The sequence below is a fragment of the Schistocerca piceifrons genome, chromosome 4 (genome assembly GCF_021461385.2).
Source record: "Schistocerca piceifrons isolate TAMUIC-IGC-003096 chromosome 4, iqSchPice1.1, whole genome shotgun sequence".
Lineage (NCBI taxonomy): Eukaryota > Metazoa > Arthropoda > Insecta > Orthoptera > Acrididae > Schistocerca > Schistocerca piceifrons.
This window is the reverse complement of record NC_060141.1, coordinates 7,108,031-7,122,750: the sequence shown is the minus strand read 5'-3', so window position 1 is coordinate 7,122,750 and position 14,720 is coordinate 7,108,031.

The window sequence follows — 14,720 nt, the reverse complement described above, 5'->3', positions numbered from 1 at the left end:
TCATTGTCAACACGAATTTAGAAGAAACAACATCGTTCTTGTGAAACACAACTAGTTCACACGAAGTGCTGATTGCTGCTGACAAGGCATTTCATATTGATGCTGCATTTCTAGATCTCCAGAAGGCTTTTGATACTGTACCTCACAAACCGCTTGTAATCAGATTGCGTGCTTACGGAACATCCTCTCAGTTATGCGACTGAATTCGTGATTTCCTGTCAGGGAGGTCACAGTTCGTAGTAACTGATGGAAAGTCATTGAGTAAAATAGAGGTGATTTCTGGTGTTCCCGAAGATAGTCTTATAGGTTCTATGTTGTTCCTTATCTGTATAAACGATTTAAGAGACAATCTCAGCAGCCTTGACAGAATATCTGTGAAAGACATCAGAAGGCCAAAAGCAGTTGCAAAAAGGATTCGGAATAGATGTCTGCATGGCGCAAAATTGGCAACTGACCCTAAATAATGAAATATGTGAGGTCGTCCACATGAGTGCTAAAAGGAATCCGTTAAACTTCGATTACACGATGATCAGTCAAATCTAAAGGCAGTAAATTCAACTAAATACCTAGGAATTACAATTAAGAACAACATAAATTGGAAAGATCCCATAGGAAAGGTTGTGGTGAAGCCTAACCAAAGACTGCGTTTTATTGGCAGAACTCTTAGAAATTGCGACAGATCTACTAAGGAGACTGCATACACTACGCTTGACCGTCCCCTTTTGGAGTGCTGCTGCACAGTGAGGGATCTTTACGAGATAGGGTTGACGGAGCACATAGAGAAAGTTCAAAGAAGGGCAGCAGGTTCTGTATTACCGAAAAACAGGAGATATAGTATCACGGACGTGATGCATGATTTGGCGTGGGCGTTATCAAAATAAAGACGTTTCTCGTTGCGGCAGGATTTCCTCCGAATGCGAATATAATTTGTTGACATCGACCCACCTAGGAAGAAACGATCATCATAATAAAATAAGGGAAATCAGAGCTCGTTCGAGAAGACAAAGGTGTCCTCTTTTCTCCGCGCGCTGTTCGAGAGTGGAACAACAGCGAATTATTATGAAGGTGGTTCGATGAACACTGCCAGATAGTTAAGTGTCATTTGCAGAGTATCCGTGTAGACGTAGTTGTAGATGTTATCGTGTGGCTAAATATCTTTCAACGTCGCCCTGGGCTCTGCAGCTGCAGATATACTATGTCGAATCTCCCCTGGGTAATGCTTTTGGGGCCGGCCTTCCTTCGTGCCTGCAGAATGCGTCACCTTCGTAGAGCGCGCAGTCCCACATCGTGTATCCGCAGTACCCTCATTACCAGAAACGCAAGTATCCTGTGTGCGTCTTTTGATTTTGTACAGGTAATATCACATATTCTTCAGCCTGTGTCGGACTTTGGCCACAGCTGTAATATACGATCTTGACTCTCTTATTTGTATTGGCCTCAGTTACAAGTTGTAAGAGTACTGTCATATCGCTGGCTTAGTTGTGGAGTATCTTTGCGGGCAGCCGCGTCTGTAGAGTTGGGCGTGGGACACGGAACTGTTATGTTGTGTAGTGTGAGAGGCATTGATAGTATGGAAATTGAAGTGTTGCTACAAGTCCTATTACAGTAAAGTGATAAAATAAGTAAATGATTCAGAGGAAAGTGCGTCAAGAAGTAATTTAAAAATGAACAGTGCTGCTGCTAACGTATTTGTGTATCCTCTCGTTGCGTGTCGTACCGTACTGTATCAATCATCCGCGCCGTGTTCGGTCTTCCAGAATGAACTGGTGTGAATCAGTAGAAATTAGTTACCATAAAAGAGTGCAGTCAAGTGACAGTGTCTTGTAGCGAGCGTGAGGACGTGCGTTCGATCATCGCGTTTCCGCATTATCAACAATCAGCCGCGCCGCGACGCTTACAGCGCACGCTCGTACAAGTGAGAACTGAGAACTGAAAAATTAACTTTACGAACAGTGTGCAAATATCATTGCTAGTGTCAAGGAGGACTGGTACCAAATATCTGTGTATGCGTGACAAGCGCAAGAACTTTCGTGCGACCATTCGGCTTCCACCTCATCAACAATCACCCGTGCTGTGTCGGTTACGCGTACGCTCGTCCGAATGATATTGTGCATTGTTAATCAACCATTAATCGGGATAACACTTCTGAATTAGAATGTAAACAGTGCAACCTGCGACGTCCTTTTATCGTCTCAGAATATAGTTGTTCATACCAGACGTCGGAGAAATGGTTCAAATGGCCCTGAGCACTATGGGACTTAACTACTGAGGTCGTCAGTCCCCTAGAACTTAGAGGTGCTTAAACGTAACTAACCTAAGGACATCACACACATCCATGCCCGAGGCAGGATTCGAACCTGCGACCGCAGCGGTCGCACGGTTCCAGACTGGAGCGCCTAGAACCGCTCGGACACTCCGGCCGGCGACGTCGGAGAGTGTTGTGTTTTAACGTTGAGTGGCTCCCCTAAACCCGCTTGCATATTTCGGTAGATAATTTCAGACAAGCCAACATCAGCAGTGTGGAGCAGAACAGTACGACCGCCGCGGGATTACCAGATACGTGGTGTGGACAGGGCGCACGGTCGAAACGACAACTACTTTAAGGTACCCCACCCCCATCGATACTCCCGGGCGTGTTACAAAGTGTCCTACGCACTTCCGTTTAATCTTCCTTCTGTAACTGCTAATAGGCACTTCTTGCCCTGATTTACAAGCCCAAATCGATACTGAAAGCGCCTGTACTTAGAATGAGTTCTCTGCCGCAAGCGAGACAGCTTTTGTTGTTATGTCTTTCGTTGACTTGCTCTCTGAAACCTTACTGGGTAGGGCTCATGGCTCATTCCGTGTAGTGGTTTATGTTTTTGCAAAGTTTTGCATACCAGTCTTTCGAACATCTTACACAGAACGTTCAAGAAACATAATAGATGTTTTAGATTCGGCTATCATCGGATACTTGATCTGCCCTTTACTGACAATCATTTTACTTCACATGTGGAAGCACCTTATAGAACATACACTTACTGTAACCTCTTCCATTTCTTTCCATCGAGAGCACTGTTTGTCCATTTGCTGCAGAGGTTCTTCCCAGTTTGTCCCCCGTGCGTCATTTCGTCACTTTATTCTCTGACTTCCTCTCGCACCAGCTATTGTCCTGCAGAATGCTGTTCTCTTGTTGTTGTGTTCTTCAGTCCAGAGACGTTTGATGCGGCTCTCCATGCTACGCTATCCTGTACTAGCTTCTTCATCTCCCAGTACCTACTGCAACCTACATCCTTCTGAATTTGTTTAGTGTACTCATCTCTTGGCCTCCCTCTACGATTTTTACCCTCCACGCTGCCGTCCAGTACTAAATTTGTGATCCCTTGATGCCTCAGAACATGTCCTACCAACCGATCCCTTCTTCTAGTCACGTTGTGCCGCACATTTCTCTTCTCCCCAATCCTAATCAATACCTCCTCATTAGTTATGTGACCTACCCATCTAATCTTCAGCATTCTTCTGTAGCACTATTCTAGGCAACCTAATTTCCGTTTTTCTTGCTATATGACCGTCCCGCTCAACCTTCTCTTCATTACCACATCGATTATGTTGCAGTGTCTGACCTGCTCGCGCAGTTCGTTGTCTCTCACTCTCCAGTCTACGTTACTTTCACCACATCCTTTATGACAAAAAACATCTCAAAACTCTTCCATCCTTACCTGCTAGAGGAACTCCTTACCCATTTGACACAGGTAAATGTTAGTTAAGCCTTGTGTAACTTCTGGAGGAATACTATCCGGTTCTGAAGATTTCTTCTTTCCTAACATAATTTTTCTTTGTGCAGAAGCGTATAGACGCTTATTATTTGTAAAGTCCTCTGACCTAATTACTGTTCTGATCGTCTTCTCTCTTTGTTCTGCACTTTCAGGATGCTGGTTTCCATTAAGAGGGCAACAAGTGTTGCCAGTTTTCTGTTACCTTCCAATCATCGAGCGTAATCTCGAATATTGATGACGATATGCCACAGGGCTCTGTTTCTAGACTGGTTTTCACGAATTACCTCCCTAACTGCATTTCCGTTCGCCACTAATTTCCTTTAAGCGTTGTGTTTATGCACCATTTTCATTCTTCTTTATTGGGGTTTGCTGCTCTGTTACAGACTCATCGCTCTCATTGTTTCAAATGTTAATTTCTGCAATGCCTCGATCCAGATACGAGGTAGTAACGGTTCTGTTATATTCACTGCCTCTGATCACCCCCCCCCCCCCCTCCACCCACCAAAAAGTATTAATTTTATGTAAAAATGTATTATTTGCTAAGCGATATGAAAACGGGAACTAGTTACCAAATTCCTTTTATTAATGTGTGTGTCAATTATATTATTTACGTTATTGGTTGACAAAGAACGTCTGAGCTGTCACCCAGTATCGCATACCAGGTGTGCTAAGTAGTTGGAAAACTTACGTGGGTCCGACCGAGATCGCTAAAAATGAAACGCGATAGCCGAAAGTTGTATACAAGAAGTTGAAAATTGACTTTGTATTCCAGGTCAGTCATTGAACTGTTTTCTGTGTCTATATCTGCACGACAACTGTGCATTTCACAATTAACTGCTTGGCAGAGGGTTCACCGAACTACCTTCAAGCTACTTCTTTGCCACTCCACTCTCGAACAGAGCAGGGGAAAAGCGAGAAATTAAATCTTTCTGTGTAAACTCTGATTTCTCTATTTTATTATGTCGATCATTTCTCCCTACGTATATGGGCGCCTAGAAAATATTTTCACACTCTGAGGAGAAAGTTGGCGATTGGAATTTCTTGTTAAGGTCATGCCGCAACGAAAAATGTCTTTGTTTTAACGATTACCACCCCAAATCGTGTATCGTACCCGTGACACTCTCGCCCTCCTTTGAACCTTCTCGATGTCCCCCGTCAATTCTGCCTGATGCGTATCCCAAACCACACAGCAAGACTCGAGAAGAGGAAAGCGACCGTACTGTAAGCAGTCTCTTTAGTAGACCTGTTGCATTTTCCAAGTTTTGTGCCAGTAAATCGCAGTCTTTGGTTTGCTTTACCCACAACATTATCTACTTGATTGAGTTAAGTTGTTCGTAATTATAATTCCTTAAGCATTTAGCTGAATTTATAGCTTTTAGATTTGTGTGATATATCGTGAAGCTGAAATTTAGCGATTCCTTTAGCAATCACGTAATCGCTTCACACTGTTCATTATTTAGAGTCAGCTGCCACTGTTCGCACCATGCACTCATCTTGTCAAAATCATTTTGCAAGTCTTTCTGATCATCTGATGACTTTAAAAGACAGCGATACGTGCAAACAACTTACGAGTACTTCTGTATATCAGGAACAATAAAGGACCTGTAACACTTCCTTGGGGAACGCCAGATGTTACTCCTGGTTTACTCGATGACTTTCCGAGAATTATTATAAACTGCAATCCTCCTCATACGAAATCACGAAATCAGTCACACAACTGACATGGTACTCAATAGGCACGCAATTTGATTAGAAGTTGCTTGTGAGGAACTGTGTCACAAGCCTTCCAGAAATCTGAAAAATCTAAAGAGCTAAAAATATGGAATCAATTTGAGATCCTTTAGCAATAACACTCATTACTTCATAGATAAAAGAGCTAGTTGTGTTTCACAAGAACGATATTTTCTGAGTTCATGTTGGCTGTTTGTCAATAAATCGTTTTCTTCTAGGTAATTATTAGCGTTCGAACACATTGTCCCAAAATCCTCCTCCAATTCGACGTTGCTGATACAGGTATGTAATTCATCGGATTACTCCAATTTCCTTTCTTGTGTATCGTTGTTACGTGTGAAACTTCCCAGGCTTTGCGTGAGGATCTTTCTACGAGCGAGCCGCTGCATATGATTGCTAACTATGGAGCTGTTGTATCAGCATACTCTAAAAGAAACCTGACTGGTATGCCCTCTTGATCGGACGCCTTGCCTTCATTGAGTGCTTTAACCTGCTTCGCTGCACCGAGCACGTCTCCTTTAAGTTACTCATGTTAGCAGTTGTTCTTGATTCGAATACTTGAATATTTACTCCCTCTTCTCTTGTGAACGAATTTCGGAAAACTGTGTTTAGTAAGTCTGCTCTAATGGCGCTGTCGTGAGAGACATAACCATTGTTATCGCGCAGCGGAGGAATAGATTGAGTCTCGCTGCTGGTATATTTTACATACGACCAAAACCTCTCTGATTTTTCTGCGAAATTTCGGGAGTATTACGTCGTAGAAACTATTAAAAGCATCTCGCACTGAAATGCACCCAAATTTCGAGCTTGTGTAAAACTTTGTCAATCTTGAAGATTTTGCGTTCTTTTAAATTTGGTGTGCTATTTTCTTCGGTTTTTGTATCATGAGATATCAGTACCATCATTTATTAGGTTACTTGGTATATATGTTTCAACTTCTATCGATACTATTTCTTAGAAATTAAACCATATCTGGTCTATGCTTATGTAGTCAGATCGGAAGGTAAGGCGTCAAGGGAGTTTTTATTTGCTTTTACAAATAGATGGTTTTTGCGTTTATTTTAGGTGAGTTTGGCTGTTACGATATTCAGTCTACTACAAGAACGTCGCTGTTACTGATGCCTGTATCTGTCACGACATTCTTTATGAAGTCAGGATTATTTGTTGCCAAGCGTTCAAGTATGTTTTCGCAAGCATTTACACTTTAGGTGGGGTCCTGACCTAATTGTTCAAAATGATTTTCTGAGAGAGCATTCAGCACGATTTCCAATAGCGTTTTATGCCTACGACCGACTTTAAACATGTATTTTCACCAGACGTGTCGAGGGTGGATTGAAGTCACCACTAACTGTAGTTGTATGAGTGGATTAGCTGCATTAACAGAAAAAATTGCAGCATCAAGAATGCGTTGTGTCAGATAAACGGAAGTTGGCAGACGTGTTTTATACATCTAGAAGGCGATTTTTTTTTTCACATTTCGTGTCAGTCACTTAAGAGTGGCGCTACATATCAGGTTTGGTTTAAATACACGCCGTAACGGTCGTGGGCATTAGTTACCTTTGAGATTGGACGTGGTGAACTGATGTTGGTGAGGTGTGCCTTTAAGGCGAACGAAGAAGCCATTATCAACACCTCACTGACTTTGAACGAGGCCGTGCAGTAGAGATACGAAAAGCCAGATGATCCCTCTGCTATATTGCAGAAAGACTTGGCGGGAATGTAGCCACTGTACATGATTGCTGGCAGCAGCTATGACGAAAATGTACAGCTGCAAGAAGACTGAAATTCGGACAGCCACGTGGCACTACCGAGACGCAAGACTATCATGTAAGGGGTATGACTTTGGTGCATCGTATTACATCTTCAGCAGCGATTTGAGCACTATTTGGCCCACAGTGACACAACGAACTGCTACATGTCGGTTACTTCAAGGACAACTCCGAGGCACACAGTGTGTAGCGTGCATCCCACTGACCCAAACGCACCGCTATTTGCAGCAACAGTGGCGTCAACCGAGAGCTGGTTGGAGGTCAGGGTGGAGGTCTGTTGTGTTTTGTCATGACAGCTGGCTCTGCCTCGGTGTCAGTGATGGCCGTGTGTTGGTTACTTGGAGTCCAGTTGAGGGTCTGCAGTCAACCTGTCTGCCTGCTAAACACACTGGACCTTCACCTGGAGCTATGGTCTGGGTTAAGATTTCGTACGACAGCAGTAGTACTCTCGTAGCTACACAATACACCCTGACGATGAAACTGTACGTCACTCCGGTAATTCGACGTGTTGTGCTGCCATTCGTGAACAGCATTCCACGGGGTCTTTTCCAACAGGAAAACCTCTGTTGTACCCCAACATGTTGCCTCGGCCTGCTCGATCTCCAGATCTGTCAACTCGAGCATCAGCCACAACCAGAATTATCCTTCTCTGTACTGACCGACCATGTGCAACAAATACGGAACTCTACCCCACAAACTGACATTCGGCACCAGTACAGCACAGTACATGCACGTCTGCATGCTTGCATTCAGCATTCTGGCGGTTACACAGGCTGTTAATGTGCCAGCATTTCACACTTGCAGTGGCTTATGTCGAACTCACATTAACCTGTGATGCTGCACTTAAATATGTTATCGAGACAAATGGATTCCCTAAATTTCGTTTCTCTATATTAATTATCTTTTCGTGTTGCTATTTTTCCCATTAGTTTTCTAAATGAGACTCAAGTTTTCTTTCAACTTTTCAGCAACTGTGTCATCTGAGTTGGTGGGGGGGGGGGGGGGGGTCGGTAAAAGGAATCAATTATTAACTTATTTCCTTTTGTCAGCCTCAGCCTCTACCCATACTAACTCGCAGGAACAATATTATACTTCGATTTCACTTTGAGATAAATTACTTCTGACTGCAATAAACCCTCCACCACCAACTGTATTTAATCTATCCTTCCTAAGTACCGTTAGATCTGTTGTAAAAATTTCTGCTGAACTTATTTCGTGGTTTACCTAGCTTTCCGTACCTATAACAAGATTCAGTGTGTTCTACTAGCCAGGGCGCTGTGGTTCTATCCTAACAAGCCACGACAATTTGCAACTATAATACCGATTGTTTCGAGCTCTACCTTCGTCCCGTGTTTGCCCTGCACCCGTTTAGACTCGCGCCTCTTCTGTAGATTTCCGAGACTATCTAACCTAAAAAAGCCGTCCAGTCTCATTCACGTAGCGTCCACTATCGGTATGTAGTGGACCCCTGACCTATTTGGTGGAACCCGGAAACCCACCAATTTATCGCGCATGGCGAGGAATCTGCAGGCTACAAAGTCACACAACCGTCTGAGCCTGTGGTTCACACCCTCCTCTCGGCTCTGTACCAAAGGACCACAGTCGCTTCTGTCGTCAGTGCTAAGGATGCTGAGCTCCGCCTTCATACTGCAAGCAAGACAGGCAGTCTTCACCACCTCAGCAAGCCGCCTGAAACCAGAGACAATCTCTTCCGATCGAACTACTAGGAATCTCACACTCTGTGAATGCCCAGAGCTTGAGATCCGAGAGGCTTTCTCTGGAACAGTGCGGGTGACTTCTTCTGGTTTACGGAGTTTGTCAACCACAGACAACGCCCAAAACCTGTTCGTCAGGCGACACACTTTGTTAGTTCTGACATGAGCCACCATTTCAAACTGTCCGCACCTTGTGCTCTTCGTGGCATCTGGAAGCATCCATTCCACTTCTGGAACAGAATACGCACTGGATTCCTTCTACTCCTTCGCAAGCATGTCCCTAGGAGACCCCCATTAAATGCATTACACTGGAGTTCAGTTTCCAGCTACAAGTAATCCCACCCTCTGTGAATACCCAAACCTTGAGGGCTGAGAGGCTTCCTCTGGAACAGTGCGGGTGACTTCATCTGATTCAGGGACTTTGTCAGTCACAGATACCACCCGAAACACGTTCGTCAGACTAATCGAGGAGGCCCCCCAAATGCCCCCCCCCCCCCAGTAGTCCTTCGCTGCCTGCCACATTCAGAAAGACCTCGCACTTGACCACAGGTGAGGAGTCAACCACAGTATGACCAGTAACACGGGCGGCCACAATAGCGGATGGACGGTGGGAGATGTGGGACGTGCTAGACTTCCCTCAGATCCACATGTGTGGCCTCTCACACTAATACCCATCGGCATCCGCCTCAAGCTGCGTGACCGAAGCTGACACTGCCTGGAGCTGTTGCCTTAGACTATTGCTATTTGATTTACTATTCGATATCCTGGAATACAATGACATTCAGTATTTGCAACTATAATGAAGAATTAAATTTAATATAAATTGGTGGTCTTCCTCAGCCAGTGTCAATTTGAATAAATTGATTGTGAAATTATAATGAAATCCAGACCTTTAGCTGCTTACAGACGTTGATAAATATCAATGGGGACAGTTGAAAATTGTGTGTCCTGACTGGGATTCGAACCTGGAACCCCCTGTCTACATGGCAGACGCTCTAACTGACTGAGCCACCGAGGACAAATACGATAGTGGGACTGCTGGAACTTATCTCTGGCACGCTCCCCGTGAGACCCACACTTCCAACATACTGACCACACACTACATTTGTAGTGCCCTGCCAACCATACTCATTATTCGCGGTAGTCAGTCCACTGATTCCCGTAAGAGTTTGGGCAATGTGAGTGCATTTGCACTGAAGATAAGTTGGACAGCATTGCCTCATCCACCCTACAGTGCAGTCCTGACATCCTTGAATTTCCATCTTCTTGGGCCACTTAAGGATTCTCTATGGGGCATGCACTTTGAAGATGACGGGAATGCCAGTCGTGCTCTTCCACAACGTTGGCGTACGGCTATAGAACGTGATGTAGACTACGTAGAAAAATAGGAGATGGACAAGTCATGTTGGTGTATACTGTCACCATATTCTAACTCTTAACAATAAATACGTTCCGAGAAGAAAAAAAATGTGGAGCATTACTTATCAAACGACCCTTGAAATTAAGAAACTGGTTCTTTGCTTTTAAGATAGTGCTTTTATTCGTCCTATGTTACAGGCAACATCGTTGGTTCTCGACTTGTTCTGTTATTTTGTTATTAACAATAATTTCAGCATGAATGTTTAGCAGTAACTTTGACTTTTTCATCTGGGGTGAATACTAGAGATCATTCGTGACACGTTTTATTGAATTCAGTAACAGCTGTCCCATTCAGAGGGGCAGTATACCGCGACGGAGTTCCTGTTCTGAAACACATTTATTGCTGCCACAACGGCCCTGCCTGCCGCCTCCCCCTCCACTTCCTCCCCTCTCCCACCGCAACTGCCACCGCCGTCAGACACTCGACAATAAATACGCAGATGACCGCTTTCTCATCGACAGGAGCATCAAAGGACTCAGCCGTCCCGAGCGTGTCGATACGAATAATCTTTACGTGCGGGGACTCGGTGTCTAAAAACTGGACCGAAATTACGAGGTGATCGCTATTATCGAATTTTAATGAGTGAGTCCTCCAAATGGGATAAATGAGCGCTTTTGGGCGAACGTCTCTGTTGCGACCCCGAAGCGAAATAAATATACTGCTCGCAATTATGAGAGGCGGTGGGAGGTGGTGGGACGAGAGCGTTGATTTATCCCGGACGGGAGCGGCTGCGTCCGACGGGTCGGGCGGCAAAAACGCGGAAGGCCAGTCCAGCCGTGGCCCGGCCTGCAGGCCGAATAAGGCGGCCCGATGCTAATGAGGAGCCGAGCCGAGCGGGGGCCGGAATCTGCCGCGGTGGCGCGTCGTCTGGGACCGGCCGGCCGGAATGCGAACCCGGAGCCCGCCTCCCCCCCCCCCCCCCCCCCCACCTCTTCACGGCGCTGGCCCGGTGTCAGCATTCACGACACCGGCTAGGTGCTCGACGGGCTTCCCGTCGTCTTACAAGGAGACGGCACGACCCTGGGGTCGGGGATTTGTCCGCAATTTTGTGTGGTGAAAGAGGACCCCTAACACCTCACGTGGTTAAAATATTAGGACGCACTACCCGGAAAATCCCGAGAAAAATCTATCCAAAGTTTCTTAGGTGCCTTATGAATATAAAGTGTTAGTACAATACCGAGCCGCCGTCTGGCCTCAGTGTTTAGGCCTCGGATTCTTACGCCAGAGATCTCGTGTTGGATTCTTCCTCTAGCACATTTTTTTTCTGTTTCATTTTCTTTGGTTATTCCACCAATTATTCAGAAAGTTTCCCAAACCTACATTATCTTTAACAAATTAGTTACATTACTGAATAAAAATTATTTTCTTTTGTCCAACAACATAATTCATGGCGGTGGGTTTTCCATTTTTCGTTGTAAAGTAATATGAGGAGAAACATTGCCTTTTTAATCAGGATAACAAAGTCGATTGGGAAACATTCAATTTTTATACGTATGATAATTATAAACAAGAACCACAGTGGTAATTATACTAAAAACAAACAAAGCAATAATTTTTGCGACATATAAAAGCGGATTTTTTACAGTCACAAAGCTTTTGCAATAAATCTGTACCAAAACATGCCCCATTAACGTTTACGAAAATATTTCGAGTTTCTGACAATTTTGAGGCAAACCAGGCATATTAAATCATGTCTCGGAATATTGGTGACGATAATTGATGGTGAATTATAGAATGAATTTTTATACAGTCTTCCCGGGAATTAATTTCACGATTCTCCAGTAACAATGCGCTGCAATTTTCCAAGCAACAGAAGGAAACAAAAGTGCCGGAGGAGGAATAGAACCCGAAACCTCTGGCGTAAGGGTCCGAGCGCTAAACACGTAGGCCAGACGGCGGCACGACGCTGGACTAACATCTTATGCTCATAAGTCACCTAAGAAACTTTGGATCGATTTTTCTCTCGATTTTCCGAGTAGTGCGTCCTAATATTTTAACCACGTGAGGTGTTAGGGGTCCTCTTTCACCACACAAAATTGCGGACAAATCCCCGACCCCAGGGTCCTCACGTCTCCTTGTTAGAGCTGTATGTAATCTCAGGCTTTTGATGAGTTCCTCTATCTTCGTCACGAGTTACCTGTACGTCATCCACCATTTCATTCTCTTGGCTAAATAACGTCACAAGGAAGTCACGAATCACGGAACTCGCATATGATGCCAGAGATTGTGTTGATGCTGATTTCGTCAAATCAGAAGTCGTGAAACTTTTCTGCTCAGGAGCCAATAGTGACATTTTGAGTCGGCTCCTCCAACCATACACGCACGCATCTTATTACTAGTTGCTAACCTAAATAAAATATACTACTGCCCATTAAAATTGCTACACCAAGAAGATATGCAGATGATAAATGGGTATTCATTGGGCAAATATTTTGCACTAGAACTGAGATGTGATTACAATTTCACGCAATCTGGGTGCATAGATCCTGAGCAATCAGTACCCAGAACAACCACCTCTGGCCGTAATAACGGCCTTGATACGCCTGGGCATTGAGTTAAACAGAGATTGGATGGCGTGTACAGGTACGCCTGCCATGCAGCTTCAACACGATACCACAGTTCATCAAGAGTAGTGACTGGTGTATTGTGACGAGCCAGTTGCTCGGCCCCCATTGACCAGACGTTTTCAGTTGGTGAGAGATGTGGAGAATATGCTGGCCAGGGCAGCACTCGAACATTTTCTGTATCCAGAAAGGCCCGTACAGGACCTGCAACGTGCGGTCGTGCATTATCCTGCTGAAATGTAGCGTTCCTCAGGGATCGAATAAAGGGTAGAGCCACGGGTCGTAAGACATCTGAAATGTAACGTCCACTGTTCAAACTGCCGTCAGTGCGAACAAGAGGTGACCCAGACGTGTAACCAATAGCACCCCATACCATCACGCCGGGTGATACGCCAGTATGGCGATGACGAATACGCGCTTCCAACGTGCGTTCACGGCGATGTCGCCAAACACGGATGCGACCATCATGATGCTGTAAACAGAACCTGGATTCATCCGAAAAAATGACGTTTTGAAATTCGTGCACCCAGGTTCGTCGTTGAGTACACCATCGCAGGCGCTCCTGTCTGTGATGCACCATCAAGGGTAACCGCAGCCATGGTCTCAGAGCTAATAGTCCATACTGCTGCAAGCGTCGTCGAACTGTTCGTGCAGATGGTTGTCGTCTTGTAAACGTCTCCATCTGTTGACTCGGGGGATCTAGACGTGGCTGCACCATCCGTTACAGCCATGCGGATAAGATGCCTGTCATCTCGACTGCTAGTCATAAGAGGCCGTTGGGATCCAGCACGGCGTTCCGTATTACCCTCCTGAACCCACAGATTCCATATTCTGCTAACAGTCACTGGATCTCGACCAACGCGAACTGAAATGTCGTGATACGATAAACTGCAATCGCGATAGGCTACAATCCGACCTTTATCAAAGTCGGAAACATGACGGTACGCATTTCTCCCCCTTACACGAGGCATCACAACAACGTTTCACCAGGCAACGCCGGTCAACTGCTGTTTGTGTATGAGAAATCGGTTGGAAACTTTCCTCATGTCAGCACGTTGTAGGTCTCGCCACCGTCGCCAACCTTGTGTGAATGCTCTGAAAAGCTAATCATTTGCATATCACAGCATCTTCTTCCTCTCGGTTAAATGTGGCGTCTGTAGCACGTCATCTTCGTGGTTTAGCAAATTTTAATGGCCAGTTGTGTAGTATGTTATGAACTAACAACACACTAGCTATACTAAGGGGGCGAGAAGTTTGCCTACGAGCCCCAATCGCAGACCGTCAAAATTCGGCACCATTCGGGACACTTCGCGTCGACTGTTTCTGATCGCTCCCCTCCCCCCCCCCCCCCCCCTCGAAGTTGTCACACTGTAGTTGCCTGTCTGAGCGAATGGTTAAGCGATTTATAACAGTGCTTAGTAGTGCTTATACAGGTTGTTCGAGAATTCGCGTCACAAAGGACGTCTAGAGGAGAGTGACTACATAGTACACTGAAAAGACAAAGAAACTTCTGCACCTGTCTAATATCGTGTAGGGCCCCGGCGAACACGCAGAAATGCTGCAACAGGACGTGGCATGGACTCGACTAATGTCTGAAGCAGTACTGGAGGGAACTGACACCATGAACCCTACAGACAGGGCTGTCCATAAATCCGTAAGAGTACGACAGGGTGGAGACCTCTTCTGAAGAGCACGTTGCAAGCCATCCCATATATGCTCAATAATGTTCATGTAGGTGTGGTTAGATGGCCAGTGGAAGTGTTTAA